The sequence below is a fragment of the Bufo gargarizans genome, chromosome 1 (genome assembly GCF_014858855.1).
Source record: "Bufo gargarizans isolate SCDJY-AF-19 chromosome 1, ASM1485885v1, whole genome shotgun sequence".
Lineage (NCBI taxonomy): Eukaryota > Metazoa > Chordata > Amphibia > Anura > Bufonidae > Bufo > Bufo gargarizans.
Window position 1 is genome coordinate 26504981 of NC_058080.1, and position 20673 is coordinate 26525653.

Consider the following 20673-nt stretch of genomic DNA (forward strand, 5'->3'; position numbering starts at 1 on the left):
CGCTGCTAACAGAGTCATCAAAAAGCAGAAGAGACTTCTGCATGACTTGGGGCTCAGACTGCTTGGCTTATTTGCAAGGGGGTGAGGTGAAAGACTGATGGACATTGGCTGCAGGTGGCAACTGTGGTCTTTCAGCATGAGACTGGGTGGGAGACAATGTGAGGAAACTGGATCCACTGTCAGGCCCGACCAAATACCGCTGCAGGTTCTGTCACCTACTCGCACCTGAGGAAGGGGTTTCACTTGTGCGTGTAGCTGGCACAGATTGACCACATCCTCTCCCTGCAACGGGAGCTTTACCATCAGCACCACGACCTGGGCCACGTTCCTTATTTGACGCTCTCCTCATATTTCTCGAATATAGGATCTTGCCCTAAATGGGAATTGAATTAATAGTAGAAAAGAACGACATTATGTACAAGGTGTATCTCACACGCCCTGAACCAGACTAGGCCTCAATTAAATTGGTTTGCACAAAATGGCTGTATTTCAAATACCTGAATAGAATCCCTGTATTTAAAGGGTGTATCTCACACGCCCTGACCAACACTAGGCCGTAATTAAAGATTTGTGCCCAAAATGGCTGTATTTCAAATAACTGAATATAACCCAAATATATAAAGGGTGTATCTCACAATGACATCTGCTGCAAAGGCTGCCAAATATATTTTTTTTGCCCAAACGGGTGTTTGTTTAATAACTGAATATGACAGTAGTATATAACCCTTAAATTTCAAACGTCTTGATGCTGCAAGGGCGCAACAATTGTGTATTCTGCCCAAAAAAGGCTGTTTTATTAATAAAACAATATAACCCCAGTATATAAAGGGTGTATATCACACGCCCTGACCCACACTAGGCCACTATTAAAGATTTGTGCCCAAAATGGCTGTATTTCAAATAGCTGAATAGAAAACCTGTATATAAAGGGTGTATCTCACATGACCTGACCCACACTAGGCCGCAATTAAAGATTTCTGCTCAAAATGGCTTTATTTCAAATAAGTGAATAGAACCACTCTATGTAAAGGCTGTATCTCACAATGACATGTGCAGCAAAGGCTACAAAATCAATATTTAAATTTTTTCCCCAAACAGGTGTTTGTTTAACCACTTCAACCCCCCTAGCTGAAACACCCTTAATGACCAGGCCACTTTTTACACTTCTGCACTACACTACTTTCACCGTTTATTGCTCGGTCATGCAACTTACCACCCAAATGAATTTTACCTCCTTTTCTTCTCACTAATAGAGCTTTCATTTGGTGGTATTTCATTGCTGCTGACATTTTTACTTTTTTTGTTATTAATCAAAATTTAACGATTTTTTTGCAAAAAAATGACATTTTTCACTTTCAGTTGTAAAATTTTAGAACAAAAACGACATCCATATATACATTTTTCTCTAAATTTATTGTTCTACATGTCTTTGATAAAAAAAAAATGTTTGGGTAAAAAAAAAAAAATAATGGTTTGGGTAAAAGTTATAGCGTTTACAAACTATGGTACAAAAATGTGAATTTCCGCTTTTTGAAGCAGCTATGACTTTCTGAGCACCTGTCATGTTTCCTGAGGTTCTACAATGGCCAGATAGTACAAACACCCCACAAATGACCCCATTTCGGAAAGTAGACACCCTAAGATATTCACTGATGGGCATAGTGAGTTCATAGAACTTTTTATTTTTTGTCACAAGTTAGCGGAAAATGATGATTTTTTTTTTCTTACAAAGTCTCATATTCCACTAACTTGTGACAAAAAATAAAAACTTCCATGAACTCACTATGCCCATCACAAAATACCTTGGGGTGTCTTCTTTCCAAAAAAGGGTCACTTGTGGGGTAGTTATACTGCCCTGGCATTTTAGGGGCCCAGATGCGTGAGAAGTAGTTTGAAATCAAAATCTGTAAAAAATGACCGGTGAAATCCAAAAGGTGCTCTTTGGAATGTGTGCCCCTTTGCCCACCTAGGCTGCAAAAAAGTGTCACACATGTGGTATCGCCGTACTCAGGAGAAGTTGGGGAATGTGTTTTGGGGTGTCATTTTACATATACCCATGCTGGGTGAGAGAAATATCTTGGCAAAAGACAACATTTCCCATTTTTTTATACAAAGTTGGCATTTGACCAAGATATTTATCTCACCCAGCATGGGTATATGTAAAATGACACCCCAAAACACATTCCCCAACTTCTCCTGAGTACGGCGATACCACATGTGTGACACTTTTTTGCAGCCAAGATGGGCAAAGGGGCCCACATTCCAAAAAGCACCTTTCGGATTTCACAGGCCATTTTTTACACATTTTGATTGCAAACTACTTCTCACGCATATGGGCCCCTAAAATGCCAGGGCAGTATAACTACCCCACAAGTGACCCCATTTTGGAAAGAAGACACCCCAAGGTATTCCGTGAGGGGCATGGCGAGTTCCTAGAATTTTTAATTTTTTGTCACAAGTTAGTGGAATATGAGACTTTGTAAGAAAAAAAAATCTAAAAAATATCATCAATTTCCGCTAACTTGTGACAAAATAAAAAATTCTAGGAACTCGCCATGCCCCTCACGGAATACCTTGGGGTGTCTTCTTTCCAAAATGGGGTCACTTGTGGGGTAGTTATACTGCCCTGGCATTCTAGGGGCCCTAATGTGTGGTAAGTAGTTTGAAATCAAAATGTGTAAAAAATGACCGGTGAAATCCTAAAGGTGCTCTTTGGAATGTGTGCCCCTTTGCCCACCTAGGCTGCAAAAAAGTGTCACACATCTGGTATCGCCGTGCTCAGGAGAAGTTGGGGAATGTGTTTTGGGGTGTCATTTTACATATACCCATGTTGGGTGAGAGAAATATCTTGGCAAAAGACAACTTTTTCCTTTTTTTTATACAAAGTTGGCATTTGACCAAGATATTTATCTCACCCAGCATGGGTATATGTAAGATGACACCCCAAAACACATTGCCCAACTTCTCCTGAGTACGGCGATACCAGATGTGTGACACTTTTTTTGCAGCCTAGATGCGCAAAGCGGCCCAAATTCCTTTTAGGAGGGCATTTTTAGACATTTGGATCACAGACTTCTTCTCACGCTTTCGGGCCCCTAAAATTTAAGGGCAGTATAAATACCCCACATGTGACCCCATTTTGGAAAGAAGACACCCCAAGGTATTCAATGAGGGGCATGGCGAGTTTATAGATTTTCTTAATTTTTTTGGCACAAATTAGTGAAAAATTTTTTTTTTTTTGTATTTTCTCACAAAGTCTCCCTTTTCGCTAACTTGGGACAAAAATTGCAATCTTTCATGGACTCAATATGCCCCTCACGGAATACCTTGGGGTGTCTTCTTTCCGAAATGGGGTCACATGTGGGGTATTTATACTGCCCTGGCATTTTAGGGGCCCTAAAGCGTGAGAAGAAGTCTGGAATATAAATGTCTAAAAAATTTTATGCATTTGGATTCCGTGAGGGGTATGGTGAGTTCATGTGAGATTTTATTTTTTGACACAAGTTAGTGGAATATGAGACTTTGTAAGAAAAATAAAATAAAAATAAAATATCTATTTCCGCTAACTTGTGCCAAAAAAAATGTCTAAATGGAGCCTTACAGGGGGTGATCAATGACAGGGGGGTGATCAGGGAGTCTATATGGGTGATCACCCCCCTGTCATTGATCACCCTCCTGTAAGGCTCCATTCAGACGTCCGTATGTGTTTTGCGGATCCGATCCATGTATCCGTGGATCCGTAAAAATCATACGGACGTCTGAATGGAGCCTTACAGGGGGGTGATCAATGACATGGGGGTAATCAATGACAGGGGGGTGATCAGGGAGTCTATATGGGGTGATCATGGGTGATCAGGGGTTCATAAGGGGTTAATAAGTGACAGGGGGGGTGTAGTGTAGTGTAGTGGTGTTTTGTGGTACTTTACTGAGCTACCTGTGTCCTCTGGTGGTCGATCCAAACAAAAGGGACCACCAGAGGACCAGGTAGCAGGTATATTAGACGCTGTTATCAAAACAGCGTCTAATATACCTGTTAGGGGTTCAAAAAATCGCATCTCCAGCCTGCCAGAGAACGATCGCCGCTGGCAGGCTGGAGATCCTGTCTCTTACCTTCCCTTTCTGTGAACGCGTGCGACTGTGTGCGCGCGTTCACAGGAAATCACGGCTCTCGCGAGATGACGCGTATGTGCGTCACTCTGCGCAGAGCTGCCGCCTCCGGACCGCGGATCTGCGTTAGGCGGTCCGGAGGCGGTTAATGACTGAATATGGCAGCAGTATATAACCCTAGAATTTCAAACATCTTGATGCTGCAAGGCCTGAAAAATTGTGTATTTTGCACAAAAAAAGATGTTTTATTAATAAAAGAATAAAACCCCTGTTTATAAAGGGTGTATCTCACACGCCCTGACCCACACTAGGCCGCAATTTAAGATTTGTGCCCAAAATGGCTGTATTTCAAATAGCTGAATATAACCGAAATATATAAACGGTGTGTCTCACAATGACATCTGCAGCAAAGGCTGCCAAATATATATTTTTTTTCCCCCAAACGGGTGCTTGTTTAATAACTGAATATGACAGCAGTATATAACCCTGGAATTTCAAACGTCTTGATGCTGCAAGGGGCGCAACAATTGTGTAGTTTACCTAAAAAATTGTGTTTTATTAATAAAATAATAAAACCCCTGTATATAAAGGGTGTGTTACGGTTACTCCCAGGCTAGCTGGAAGCTGGACCGCTTGGATAGTCTGGATCTCTGTTTAGGGAGAGAGAGAGGAGCCGCTTCGTCTCGATATCCAGAAGGATCCTGTAAATGTAGAACAATCCCACTAGCTATCTTACAGCTAGGATAATCTTTCCCCCACAAAACGAGGCGAGGCTGCGATTTGAAGGTCAAACTAGGTCTGAAGTGCTGGCACACCCAGCCTGGTTTTTATTACAGTTTGTTGCAGATACAACACATCCCCACAATGCATCATGGTTTCCTCCCCTCTGTCCCAGAGACGACCGAAGACAATCCAATTATCTCTCAGGACAAAGGGGAAATCGCCAATACACATGTGGAGACAACAAGACAGACATCACCATTTAAACACACAATGGTACAATAGAAACACACCCACACAAAATCCTCCCCTCTGCCGATGATGACCATTGAACACAATGACGAATATAATTATCAAAGGCAGAGAAATACAGTTTTATAAAACATATCACAGAAACCCCAAAACATGCAATAACCCTTAACAAGTATATCCTCAGAACCGGGGGATCTGGGTGAACCACATATCCGAAATTCACCCACATCCGTTCAGTAGTTTGGAAGATACAGTTTTATGCCAGTTACACCGAAAATATACAAGTTATACAGAAAATAGTTACTAATAAACGTGTCCCTTGTTTGGTAGTTTCAAACTACTGAATGATGTCTTTGGGCACCAAATACCGGCGAGATGGCACCGTGTAGAAAAGTCTGAACAGTGTCTGTGAGTTAAAATGGCCGCCATCCATTGTTCTCACCATGTGCTTCATCCATTCAGACTAACAGGGTGAATAACAGTTTTGTAACAGGGTGTATCTCACACGCCCTGACCCACACTAGGCCGCTATTAAAGATTTGTTCCCAAAATGGCTGCATTTCAAATAACTGAATAGAAAACCTGTATATAAAGGGTGTATATCACACTAGGCCGCTATTAAACAATTGTGCCCAAAATGGCTTTATTTCAAATAAGTGAATAGAACCACACTATATAAAGGCTGTATCTCACAATGACATTTGCAGCAATGGCTGCAAAATAAATGTTTTTTTTCCCCAAACTCGTGTTTGTTTAACCCCTTCCCGACCTATGACGTGTATACTCGTCATGGAGTACTGCTACTTAGTGCTCCATGACGAGTATAAACGTCATGGCATTAAACTGTCACTGTGTCTGCAGAAATGGTGACAGCGCTGAGTGCCGGCTGTTACACACAGCCAGGCACCCAGGGTCAATGCCGAGGGGGGTCCAGTGACCCCCCCGTATCGGCGATCGCTTCAAACCACAGGTCAATTCAGACCTGCGGTTTGCAGCGCTTTATGTAGTTTCTGATCCCTACGGTCCCTGACCGCAGGAATCAGAAACTTTAAAATTACCAAAATAAAGTTTTTTTACCCCCCCCTGGACCCCTGAATGATATTATGTGGGCGGGTGGTGCAGGGGGAGGGTTGCGGGCGGTGCGGGAGGCGGGCGGTGCGGCAGGCGGGATCGCGATCCCCCGCCCGCCTCCCCTTGAATAATCGTTGGCATCTAGTGGGTATACCAGGGTGCCAGCACATTGCTGGCACCCTGGTATAAATGGCTGACATCGTTGATGCGATGTCAGTCGTTTAACCCTTTCCATACAGCGGTCCATACGGACCGCTGTATGGAAAAGGTTAACAGCGCAGGGAGCTCCCTCCCTCTCCGATCGGGGGGCTGCTGTGCCTTTGCAGCCCCCCGATGGGAGAGGGAGAGAGCCCCCAGACAGCCCCCCGACACCCTAGTCCTCACCCTTCCCCGTCTGCGCAGTTGTGACAGACGGGGAAGGTTCCCATGGCAACAGGATGCCTTCTTAGGCATCCTGCTGTCCATGGTGCTGAACAGATCTATGCTGAAGGCATAGATCTGTTCAGACAAACTAAGTAAAATACAGTACAGTACTGTATAGTATATTGTACTGTACTGTATTATACAGACATCAGACCCACTGGATCTTCAAGAACCAAGTGGGTCTGGGTCAAAAAAATGTTAAAAAAAAAGTGAAAAAAGTAAAAGATAAAAAAAAAACATTTATCACAGAATAAAAATTAAAAAAATAAAATACACGACACATATTAGGTATCGCCGCGTCCGTAACGACCTGATCTATAAAACAATCATGGTACTTTCCCCGCACGGTGAACGCCATAAAAATAAAAAAATAAAAACTATGAGGAAATAGAAATTTTGCCCACCTTACTTCCCAAAAAAAGATAATAAAAGTGATCAAAAAAGTTGCATGTACGCCAAAATAGTGCCAATCAAACCGTCACCTCATCCTGCAAAAAATGAGCCCCTACATGAGACAATCGCCTAAAAACTGAAAAAACTATGGCTCTCAGACTATGGAGACACTAAAACATGATTTTTTTTGTTTCAAAAATGATATTATTGTGTAAAACCTAGATAAATTAAAAAAAGGTAGACATATTAGGTAATGCCACGTCCGTAAGAACCTGCTCTTTAAAAATACCACATGACCTAACCCCTCAGGTGAACACTGTAAAAAAAATTAAATAAAAACGGTGTCAAAAAAGCAATTTTTTTGTTACCTTACATCACAAAAAGTGTAATAGCAAGCGATCAAAAAGTCATATGCACCCCAAAATAGTACCAATCTAACAGTCATCTCATCCCGCAAAAATGATACCCAACCTGAGACAATCGCCTAAAAACTGAAAAAACTATGGCTCTCAGACTATGTAGACACTAAAACATGATTTTTTTTTGTTTCAAAAATATTATTGTGTAAAACCTAGATAAATTAAAAAAAGTAGACATATTAGGTATTGCCACATCCGTAGGAACCTGCTCTATAACAATAGCACATGATCGTACCTGTCAGATGAACGTTGCAAATAATAAAAAATAAAAACAGTGCCAAAACAGCTATTTTTTGGGGAAATTTTCAATTTTAATCCATTTTTTCCCGTAACAAAGCAAGGGTTAACAGCCAAATAAAACTCAATATTTATTGGCCTGATTCTGTAGTTTATATAAATTCCCCATATTTGGTCGTAAACTGCTGTATGGCCACACGGCAGGGCGCAGAAGGAAAGGAATGCCATATGGTTTTTGGAAGGCAGTTTTTGCTGGACTGGTATTTTTGACACCATGTCCCATTTGAAGCCCCCCTGATGCACCCCTAGAGTAGAAACTCCAAAAAGTGACCCCATTTTGGAAACTACACCCCTCAAGGTATTCAAAACTGATTTTACAAACTTTGTTAACCCTTTAAGTGTTCCACAAGAGTTAGTGGCAAATGGAGATGAAATTTCTGAATTTCAATTTTTTGTTACTTTGCCTCACAAAAAGTGTAATATAGAGCAACCAAAAATCATATATACCCTAAAATAGTACCAACAAAACTGCCACCTTATCCCATAGTTTCCAAAATGGGGTCACTCTTTTGGAGTTTCTAACCTAGGGGTGCATCAGGGGGGCTTCAAATGGGACATAGTGCCCAAAAAAACTGTCTAGCAAAATCTGCCTTCCAAAAACCGTATGGCATCCCTTTCCTTCTGCGCCCTGCCGTGTGCCCGTACAGCAGTTTGCGACCACATATGGGGTGTTTCTGTAAACTACAGAATCAGGGCCATAAATAATGAGTTTTGTTTGGCTGTTAACCTTTGCTTTGTAACTGGAAAAAAAAATTGTAAAATGAAAAATTTGCCCAAAAATTGAAATTCTGAAATTTAATCTCTATTTGCCAATAACTCTTGTGGAACACCTAAAGGGTTAACAACGTTTGTAAAATCAGTTTTGAATACCTTGAGGGGTGTAGTTTCTTAGATGGGGTCACTTTTATGGAGTTTCTACTCTAGGGGTGCATCAGGGGGCTTCAAAAGGGACAAGGTGTCTAAAAACCAGTCCAGCAAAATCTGCCTTCCAGAAACCATATGGCGCACCTTTTTTTTCTGCGCCCTGCCGTGTGCTCGTACAGCAGTTTACAACCACATATGGGGTGTTTCTGTAAACTACAGAATCAGGGCCATAAATAATGAGTTTTGTTTGGCTGTTAACCCTTGGTTTGTTACTTGAAAAAAAATATTAAAATGGAAAATCTGCCAAAAAAGTTAAATTTTGAAATTGTATCTCTATTTTTCATTAAATCTTGTGCAACACCTAAAGGGTTAACAAAGTTTGTAAAAATCAGTTTTAAATACCTTGAGGGGTGTAGTTTCTTAGATGGGGTCACTTTTATGGAGTTTCTACTCTAGGGGTGCATAAGGGGGCTTCAAATGGGACATGGTGTCAAAAAAACTGTCCAGCAAATTCTGGCTTCCAAAAACCATACGGCGCACCTTTCACTCTACGCCCCGCTGTGTGGCCGTACAGTAGTTTACGGCCACATATGGGGTGTTTCTGTAAACGGCAGAGTCAGGGCAATAAAGATACAGTCTTGTTTGGCTGTTAACCCTTGCTTTGTTAGTGGAAAAAATGGGTTAAAATGGAAAATTAGGCAAAAAAATGAAATTCTCAAATTTCATCCACATTTGCCAATAACTCTTGTGCAACACCTAAAGGGTTAACGAAGTTTGTAAAATCAGTTTTGAATAACTTGAGGGGTGTAGTTTATATAATGGGGTCATTTTTGGGTGGTTTCAATTATGTAAGCCTCACAAAGTGACTTCAGACCTGAACTGGTCCTTAAAAAATGGGTTTTGGAAATTTTACGAAAAATGCTTCTAAGCTTCTAAGCCTTGTAACGTCCCCAAAAAAGAAAATGTAATTCCCAAAATGATCCAAACATGAAGTAGACATATGGAGAATGTAAAGTCATCACAATTTTTGGGGGTATTACTATGTATTACAGGAGTAGAGAAACTGAAACTTTGAAATTTGCTAATTTTTCCAAATTTTGGGTAAATTTGGTATTTTTTTGTGCAAAAAAAATTATTTTTTTGACTTCATTTTACCAGTGTCATGAAGTACAATATGGGACGAAAAAACTATCTCAGAACGGCCTGGATAAGTAAAAGCGTTTTAAAGTTATTCACACATAAACTGACACTGGTCAGATTTGCAAAAAATAGCCTGGTCCTTAAGGTGAAAAATGGCTTGGTCCTGAAAGGGTTAATAACTAAATATGACAGCAGTATATAACCCTTGAATTTCACACGTGCTGATGCTGCAAGGCCCAAAAAATTGTGTATTTTGGCAAAAAAATGTGTTTTTTAAAACCCAGAGAATTATGGCTGTATTTCTAGCTTAAATTGCGAACTGACTAATCCAGATGTTGTATATAGATTTTTTTTACAAAGATTATTTGTGCTGTTTTTAATGCTGTTTTCAATGTCACAAAAGCTCAGATGCAGTGCTGGTGCACTGAGCTTGCATAAAATGGCCCTCACCGCCACCCACCTAACTGACTTATAAAAGTTATTTTTTTTCGGTCACTGGGCTCAGGGCAAGATAAAAAAACTTGTGCCCTGCGTCCACACAACACAATGTATGTAGATCACTGAGTTAAATTGGCGTTCTTATCACAGATTCTGTCCTATTTTCTCCCTGAAAGCACCAGCAGCATCCTCTCCCTACACTTGGAACAGCAGAGTGACACGCAGCGCTACGTGACTCCAGCTTATATAGAGCCTGGGTCACATGCTACACTGGCCAATCACAGCCATACCATTAGTAGGCATGGCTGTGATGGCTTCTAAGGTCACACAGTTAAATGTTTGATGATTGGCTGCTCTGCAGCCTTTCAAAAAGCGGCAAGAAAGCGCCGAACACCGAACCCGAACTTTTACTGAAATGTTCGGGTTCGGGTACGGGGTCCAAAAATCCTAAAGTTTGGTACGAACCCGAACTTTACAGTTCGGGTTCGCTCAACCCTAACAACCGTGTGCAAACAGAAAGTATTTCGGCGTTCACGCCAGCCTCCCTGCGCTTGCCCGCTCCAAGCCACCAATTGTAGGGATTTGCTCTTGTAGGCGGGGTAAGCCGATGCAATACAAAGGCAAAACCACGGTTGATAAACAAAAGTCAGTGTTTATTCACACACAAAAAAGGCTGGAAAAAACACAATTCTAGGCAGGGCCCTGGTGTTAATTCGCACTGCAGGAATCCTTGTGTTAATACACACAGCAAAAGTCCACAGAACTCAAAGAAACACGTCAACTGGCAGTCCACAGCAGGCTTTACGGCACCTGGCTGCCAGCTGGAAGCTCTCATGCAGCTCTCAGCCTTGTAGTATGGTAGAACTCCTCAGCTCCCAAAACACAGAGCTCCACTATCACCTGGAGGTTCATTCCACACCCAGCTGAGCTGCTGACTGGGGTTTTTTTTTTTTTTTTTTTTTTTGGTACAAATTTTTTATTGAAGTCCCAAAAAAGTAGACATTACACATAAAGGCCTAAGCCTCTCAATACCCGAATGAGACATTAGAAACTCAAAGTGGTCACAGTGGTAACAATGGAAACAATAGTAACAATAACGTCACTGGTCATTACTAAGCGGCGCATACCGTAACATATTCAGCTACATATATCATGTTAGATTGAAGTTCGAGACATATAAAGATAGGTTGGTATGGGTGCCAAGGTGGAAAGGTGCAATTAGTGATGATGAAAAGGGTCTCAGACAAAGTTGGAGGATCCTCGTTGGAAGAATCAGGAGCCCAGCCTATTGGATTTATAGGTCCTGATCTGAAGTATGGGTTTGGGGTTGGTCTTTGTATGATCTATACGTTTCCCAATTTTTCCACACCTTCTTAAAATTTTGGAAGTTTCTCAATTCCCAAGAAGAGATTTCTTCGAATCTGTGAATTTGGTCAACCTTCACTAACCATTGGCTAACCGATGGGGCTTCTGTAGAAAGCCACAACTTCGGGATTAGGAATCTCGCAGCAGCAAGTAGGTGTTTTAGTAGTACTCTGTTAGAAATCTTTTGATCAGGAGGAAGTAGGTTCAGGAGTGCAATTTCTGGAGAAGGAACCAGATCTGTTCCGCAAATGTGGTTGGTTAATTGAAATATTCTCTCCCACCAAGCGTAGAGAGTAGGACAAGACCACCAAATATGCAAAAAGGAGCCTCTATCTAATAGGCATCTCCAACATTTATCGCATCCAGAGCTTGAGTATCTAGAAACGATATCCGGCGTCTTGTACCATCTAGACATAATCTTGTAACTGTTCTCTTGAATACCAACGCATCTAGAAGATTTGTGGGGGGCTTGTAGAATGATGTCAATCTCCTTGATATTAAAAGTACGTTTTAGGTCCTTCTCCCATTGGCCTAAGTAGGACAGCTGACCATTTGATGTGTTAGATCTAAATCTGCAGTAAAATTTCGATATAAGTTTTTGGGGGTTTTGTGGATTATCTAACAAACTTTCAAACCATGTCAGTGGTCTCATCATATCCCCAAGAGAAATGTAGAGGGAGAGATACGTTTTAATGTAATATATTGGATTATTGAGCGTATGTAAAGGGGAGATTGCCAGCAGCGTTCTCAATGTATCTAGCGACGGAGGAGTATCCTCTTTGAACAACTCCCTGAGTCTAATATCCGAATTCCTTAAATGTGAAGGGAGGCTATCCTGTAGAGATTTAGTAGCAGTATGTAAAATGTCACCCACTCGGAGAAGTGGCGATGGGAAAGGAGTATGAAGAGTGGTAGATTGGAACCACTTCCAGGCATTGAAAGTAGCCCTGATCAGAGGAGTTATATCCGATGGGAAGGGGAGGGAGCTTTTGCGTCCTAGCATGAGTGCTCTGAAAGATGAGTGTACTAGTGTTTGTTCCATCCGTACCCACGATTTATGAGGAGGGTTTCTCAACCAATCCACTGCTCTAGCTAATAATACCGCTTTTCCGTATAATTCGGGATCCGGAAGGGCTATACCCCCCAAAGCCTTGGGTCTGTTTAGGGTCTTATATGATAATCGGGCTTTTTTCCCATTCCAAATAAAGGAACTGAATAGAGATCTAAGCGATACGTAGTACGAGGGAGGAATAGGGATAGGGAGAACTTGAAGCAAATATGTCAGCTTAGGTAGAACCAGGGACATAAGCAAGTTTTTTCTTCCAAACCATGAAAGGATTGGTAGGTCAAGATTTTTAAGGGAGGTAGAAATATGGTTCAGTAGGGGCAGGTAGTTTAAAGCGTACAATTGGGAAGGATCTTTGCTAATTTTAACACCCAGGTAAGTTAAATGGGGGGCTGACCAGTTGAAGGGGGAATTATGCTCCAGACGTTTAACTAAGGGGACCGAGAGGCCAGAATGTATTATCAGGGATTTACTGTGATTGACTTTAAAGTTGGAATATTTGCCAAATATGTCTAAGTGGTGATAGATTTTGGGTAGGGCTACTGACGGATTGCTTATCATCATCAGGAGGTCATCGGCAAAGGCTGCCGTCTTATGCTCCTGATCTCCAAGAAATATTCCCTTAATATCTCTGTCAGACCGGATGGATTGCAGAAGGGGTTCCATAGAAAGGACGAAAAGAAGAGGGGATAAGGGACAACCCTGTCTAGTACCATTGGAAATTAAAAACGGGGGGGAGATAACGTCGTTGACTGAGATAGAAGCGGAAGCTCTCGAATACATGGCATCTATAGCTGATAGAAATGAAGTTGGGAATTTTTGTAAAGTAAGGACCTCTCTCATAAAGGACCATTCTCAGCATCTGTGCTGAGAAGGACTAGGGGCAGTGATTTCTTCTTTGAATGATAGAGGATGTTAAGAACTCTTGCGGTATTGTCCTTACCTTCTCTCCCCCTAACAAAGCCAGTCTGGTCTCTATGGATCAAGGTAGGTAGGATAGACGCTAAGCGGTTCGCAAGCATTTTGGCTAGCAATTTAAGGTCGATATTAAGGAGAGAGATAGGCCTATAGCTGGGGCATAGTGAAGGGTCTTTGCCCTCCTTAGGGATTAAGACAATATGAGCCCTGGTCATGTCGCTGGAAAGAGGGGTGTTTGATAGGGTTTGATTATAAAGCGGAAGTAGGTGCTGGGTGAGGATGTCCTGAAATGTGGAATAATATGAAATAGGTAGGCCATCTGGGCCAGGGCTTTTCCCTTTGGGGGAGTTACGTATGACTTCAGAGAGTTCCGTTGCAGTAAACGGAGCAGACAGTCTAAGTCTATTCTCTACCGTTAGTGTTGGAAGATTTAACTTATCCAGATAAGACGAGAGGGGAGCTAGAGGCGTAGAATAGTCCAATGAGGGCGTAGGAGAGTCCAGATTATATAGTGCTTCGTAAAAGCTCCTAAATTGTGAAGCTATTAAGTTTGAATCAAAGATGTGTGAGCCCGATGCATTAGTAAGTTTGTGAACAAAGTTATTTGATTTCCTCATCCTGACCCTATTCATCACAAACTTTGATGCTTTGTTCCCGTGAGCAAAGATCTTATGCTGTGAATTAAGATAATATTTTGCCGAGAGGGTGTTAAGGATATCTTTAAGGGATCGTCTATACCCGTTTAATTCGTCTAAGTGGGATTTAAGCATTGAGAGTTTGTGTGTTTGTTCAAGTCTTGTAATATTCTCATGTAGTTCGTCAATTTGTTTGCTCCCCTTTTTTTTAAGGTATGTCCCTATACTGATGCATTGACCTCTGACAACTGCCTTGTGGGCGTCCCAAACGGTTTGGGAGGATATCTCCGGGGAAACATTGAGCCTAAAGTACTCTTCTAGGACTTTTTTAATTTTTGATCTGGACTCAGCATTACCTAACAGATACTCATTTAACCTCCAAGATTTGTGGGATTTGTTTGCCTTAGGTGAAGTAAGGGTCATGTAAATAGGGGAATGGTCGGATAGAAGGATATTACCTATGCTGGAATCTTTACAGTATTGTAAATGATTTTTGGATATGAAGAGGTAATCAAGACGCTGGTAAGAGTCGTGTACAGTCGAGTGAAAGGAATAATCCTTAGTGTCTGGGTGGAATGTACGCCATACGTCAATAAGCCGTGCACGCCACAACTTCGAGGTCAAAGAGCGCACAGCTGACTGGGAATGGACTGATTTACTTGATGATGAATCCAACAAGGGGTTCAATACCAGATTAAAATCTCCTCCCATCACCAAGGTGCCTTCTCTAAAGCTGTTCACCTTATCCAAAATGTTTTTCAACCAGGAAATTTGTTGCTTGTTAGGGGCGTACACATTAACAAATGTGTAGGTTTGATGAAGGATTTTCCCTTTCAGCATTATGAACCTGCCTTCCGGATCCAGATCTTGGCCTATAAACTGAAATTGCACTCCCTTCTGTAGTCCTATGCTAACTCCTTTAGAATTTGAGGTATTAGAGCCACTATGAAACCATTGGGAGAAGTATGAGTATGAAAGGTTAGGGAAATGACCTAGCTTCAGGTGTGTTTCCTGCAGGAAGACCACCTTGACTCCCTCTCTCCTCAGCATCCCAAATATCTGACCCCTTTTAGATGGTGAATTGAATCCCCTAACATTATAGGATACAATCTTAAGGTCATCCATCTGGAATACAAGGGGAGGTGGAGTCCGTACTGAAAGTGATATAATGGAAAGCTTTCACCTTTACATGAAAGAGAGTAGCACCTGGTGTTAAGGAAAAGTCCAACCTTTGATGTGCAGCCCATACCAACGGTATCATTTCGGAGTCTTCAGGTGACGTTGTAACAATAGTAACACGCAAACTGAAATAACAAAAGAAAAAGAAAAACAATAGACATAAGTCATAAGTCTGTATAGACATTACTTAGTGAGAGGGGAATTGTGGGAGTACCCCCGTAAAAGCATGGCTTCATCTTAGATATCTCGCTTTAACTACGGAGACGAGGAGCGAACCGAGGTGCGCCCCCCTCTCCGGCGTAACCAACCTCATAGAAAGGGGCTTCCTGAGACTGTGGGGTCGCGAATGGGAAAGATAAGTCATTTCAGCTCAGTGTGGAAGTCCTGGGTCGCCAGTTTTGGCAACTCTTTAGAGCTGGGTCCAAGTAATAGGGAGAGGTAATTGGTGGGGGGGGGGAGGAAGGAGGGGAAACAGGGGTGGGGGAGGTGGTAAACGAACTTTTAAAGTTGGCATACAATAAAAGCATATATATAGACATATAGGGAACAGTGTCCCAGAAGAATAAACTGGGTTAGTAGGTGACAAACATAACACACCCATGGTAATCCGAGAGAGATTGTAGGATAGCTCCTTGGAAAGGGGGGAGTAGCTTCCTCAGCCATTGGGCTATCACAATATATCTGGGGAAAGGAGCTTTTTATCCCCCTCCTACTACTCAGGATACTCAAAACTTCTTGCAAAGTCCAGTACCGTCTCATACCATATAGCAGGGGGGAGGAGGAAAGCTAGGGAAGGGGGAGAAGAAGAGAGGGAAGAATAAGGGAAGTAGAGAAAGAAAGGAAAGTAGAGGAAAAGAAAGGGAGGGGGGGAAGAAGGGGGGGGGGGAGAGGGGAGAAGAGGGGACAGGTTATGCCAAGAGAACAGTGGTTGAAGACACTGTAATTAGGTTAAATCAACAGTGAACTAGGGAGAAAGAGAGTTCAAACCCTTCTGCAATCTTTTCCCTGTAGAGTGGATCAGGCGTAGCAGTCCGATGGAGCTGCGGACTCCAAAAAGATCAAAATGATTCTGTAGAGAGTCGTCTAGGAGTAATTGAGGTAGCTTTCTTCCTCTGGCGTTGGGACTTAGGGGTCCTCCTGGGTTCAAAAAGCTGTGGCCTGGGAACCTCTGGTAGGGACGCAACATCTTGTATTAAGTCCCAGTTCTCTATCTCCATGTTAGGGATCTCCAGAAGCTGAAACATTTGATCCAGGTCAGCATGGGACCTGATTGTGATCCTGCTCCCGTTATACAGGAACGAAATGCCAAAGGGGAAAGTCCATCTGTATGCGATCTTCCTCTGGATAAGCCATTCTGTCAGAGGTTTAAGGGCCTTGCGTTTTTTCAGAGTGATCGGCGCTAAGTCTTGATACACATGGATGCGATAATCTCTGAATAAGATTTCGGCTTTCTTTCTGGCGCACTCCAGCATAGATTCCTTGTCTTGAAAATTCAAGAACCTGCATATTATGTCCCTAGGCGGTTCTGTTGGTTTCGGTTTCGGTTTTAGGGCTCTGTGAGCTCTTTCAATGACTGGACTGGGGTGATCAGGTCCCAATAGCTGCTCACATAATGCCTTCACTGCCTCTGGTATTTCTGAGGGGAGGATTGATTCAGGTAGACCTCGGAACCTTAAGTTGTTCCTTCTGCCTCGGTTCTCTTGATCTTCTAAAGCTGCATAGACATAATTAAGATGGGTTTGAACCGTCTGCAGGCTGTTGGAGGTTGCCGCCTGAAAATCTAGCACCGCATGGTGTGCCGTCTCCAGGTCTTCCACCCTTCCCCCAATATGTTGTAAATCGTGTCTCATGGAAGAGACTTCACTAACCAGAGGCTCCAGGGCTTTAGTGAGGACCGATTTCAGGTATTTCCTGGAGATGGGAAGGCTCTGACGTCCGCTTGCCTCTTCCGAATCGCTGTCCTTTCCCTCTGAGTTTAAGCACTCGTCCTCAGTAGCAGCCGCGGGCGCCATCTTGGTTTCTTTTGAGACGTGGAGTATCGCCGCTTTTTTAACAAATTTGTCCATGTCTCCTGAGGTGATGGACGACTTCTGGTGTGGCAGGGAGTCCCCCTGTCTCTGATTGCCGATTTTGACCATGATCAGGTCGGTATAGCTAACGTATGCTGCGATGAAGCACTGCAAGTCAGACGGAGCTCAGACACACACCACCATCTTCCTCCTGCTGACTGGGTTTTTAAACCCAGCCCAAAACCTGGCCTGGACATGGGGAACAGCAACCCACCCTGCTCTTTGACTGCTTCAAATAAGAACCGGCCCGGATCGGCTTTTCAGTCACACTAAGTAAAATCTGTGTCAGTGAGCACTAGCTGCGGCTGACGCACAAAATAACTGTTTCCTAACTCACCGAGGCCAGGAACCTCGGTGACACGTACCTTCCGTCAATGACGGACCCTTGCGCCTTCCTACATCTGCTATTAGAAAAACGCCCATTTTGGGCAAAAATCTTAAATTGCGGCCTAGTCTGCATCTGTACCTGTGATATACACCATTTAGGCTCCATTCACACGTCCGCGGTGTGTTGCGGACCCGCAAATTGAGATACAGAAGACCTATTGTGTCCCTTGCTGAGACTCACTTTAACATAATCTTCCATGGCCTCGCGTTCAGGTCTGGAAAGATTATAGATACATCCCTTGGGATATCTGGTCCCCTCTACCAACTCAATGGTTCAAGGAGGAGAACACATCCATATATTCCTTTAAGAGTAAAGGCAATGTATTGGAATCTGCTGAGACCCCCGTTTGCACTACAGACAGGCACAAGTCACATTCAAACCCCAATTTCACCAATCCCCCCTTGGTCCAGTCAATAATGCGGTTATGTAACTGGAGCCAAGGCCTTCCCAGTACCACCTCTACTGGTAAGTTTTCTAGAACCAACAAAGAACACATTTCAGAGTGACACCCCCCCACAGTCAAGGATATCTCCGGGGTAGAATACTTCACAGTACCACCCACCAGGGGGGTGGAATCGATAGCCATGATGTGGATGGGAGTGGTTAATGCAAATCTCATATCAATAAAGTTGGCATCAAAACCAGTCAATGAACGCATTACCAGAACATTTGTTAATACCCAAGGAAACAGTAATAGGTACTAATAACTTGTTCTTGACCACATTAGGAAAAACCTGGTTCTTAAGCTCCCCCGTCTTGGTAGATTTACCGGAATAAGGTTTCTTGAAGCATTGGTTTATCCAATGGTCTGACTCGCCACAATAGAAACAAGCCCCTTGTCGTCGACGCAGATCTCTACGAGTCATCCCGAGCTGCATGGGTTCTTCAGAAGAGAAATTGGCTCTGCTCACAGGACAGACCTCTGACTGGAGCACCTCCTGGGAAAAAAACAAACGTTCCTGCTTTCTCTCCCTAACACGTCTGTCAAGTCGAACAGCGAGTGTCATGGTCTCCTCTAATGTCTCAGGAAGCTGGTAGTTCACTAACAGGTCTTTGAGATTTTCAGACAACCCTGACCTGAACTCGCTTTTTAGGGCTAGTTCATTCCAGCCAGAAGGAACACACCATCTCCTGAACTGGGTACTATACTGTTCGGCAGGTTGGTCTCCCTGTACCAAAGCCTTAAGTGCGGTCTCAGCTACCATGGCCCTGTCAGGTTCATCATACAAGGTACCTAGGGCCTGGAAGAACCCCTCGACAGAGCTGAGACAACTATCATCAGCAGGCAAGGAAAAAGCCCAATCCTGGGGATCTCCCTGGAGACGGGAGATTACAATGCCCACGCGCTGGCTCTCAGGATGACAAGGGGCGTAATCTGAAATAAAGTTTACAATTCTCTTTAAAAAAATTAAACTCTCTACGGTCACCTGAGAACGGTTCAGGAAGCTTAATCTGAAGTTCCATATGATGACTAATGTAAGAAGGAACAAGGAGCCGTCATTGACGGAAGATACGTGTCACCGAGGTGAGGTAAGAACCAGATTTATTCCTGAAGTGTCAGTTCTGTAGTGCAGCCTGACACTTCAGCTGTCAGAATGACTGTAAAGCCAATCCAGGCCGGTTCTTATTGGGAGCAGCCAAAGAGCAGGGTGGGTGGCTGTTCCCCACGGTTCCAGGCCGGGTTTTGGCTGGGATATAAAAACCCAGCCAGCATGTTCAGCTGTGTGGATTATCCTCCATGACAGAGGAGCTGAGGAGTCTGTGGTTTGAAGCACTGAGGCATCTATTTGTGAGAGCCATAGGCTGGGGAAACAGGCCACTAAAGCCTGCTGCGGACTGTGGGTGAAAATCATCTGCTGACCAGGTGAAGTCTTTTTGCACTGTGAACTTTGTGTGGTGTGAACAGGCACCAAAACTGAACACTTACTTTTGGCTTGTTTTCTTGCTATGTGTGAATAAACACTGAACTTTGATTTACAACCTTGTTTTTGCCTCTGTACTGCGTCCACTTACCCTGCCTACCAGAGTGAATCCCCAACACTAGATACATGCGGACACCCGCCAAATTTAAATACTGGGTCGGTAAAGACACATAATGCTGAGATAAGCCTACACAAATCAAAACTCCACAAAAAATTGGACTACGGTTCCTACATATAGAAACAGAAAATTCTTTATTAAATATACATTAGACGGTAATTGTAACATATAAAATCAGCAGTAAGAAGGCATACTTCAGTGAGGAATAAAACCCTAGAGGGGACTGAGGGGTCGGCACACAGGAGTACCCAGGATACCAAGAAGGAGCCACACGGAGAGCCAACTAAGAACATATAAACCCTGGAAATAAAGGTCCAATGGAAAAGTTGGTAAGCTAAGTGTGGAAATCAAAAAGCAATAATAGATACCCCAAAGGTGCGCCTCGATCCCTCAGCCGCCTCCTCCCAACGTCGTTTCGCCAGTGAACTGGCTTTTTCCGGGGATAAGAAACTAATGAAAACACTCAGCTTTTGTAGCGTCCTCCCAGGTGCAAATTAACAATATAATCACTGCTAGGTGTGTCATGGAGACAAACTCTCCAATAAGGCATCACATAGTAGGTCAGATGGTCACAAAGAGGGCCGGTCCAACACAAAGGTGTGGAACTAAACGCGTGACCGATACGTCAATGCAGCATCACGCCGTCCACACCTACCAACATGTATAACAGAAAAACACATTCATACGGGATGCAAGGTATATACGAAATACCGGAGTAAAAATAATAAAAATGTTGATTAAAAAAATCCCCCTAAGAAAACATATACGGCCACCCCCGACGGGAGGGGGCCGATCGAGAGCAAAATTACCGATTAGGTCACATGACTGATGACACGCCGGACACGTGAGACACGTGACCAGAATGTCAACATTACGTTTAACAAATGAC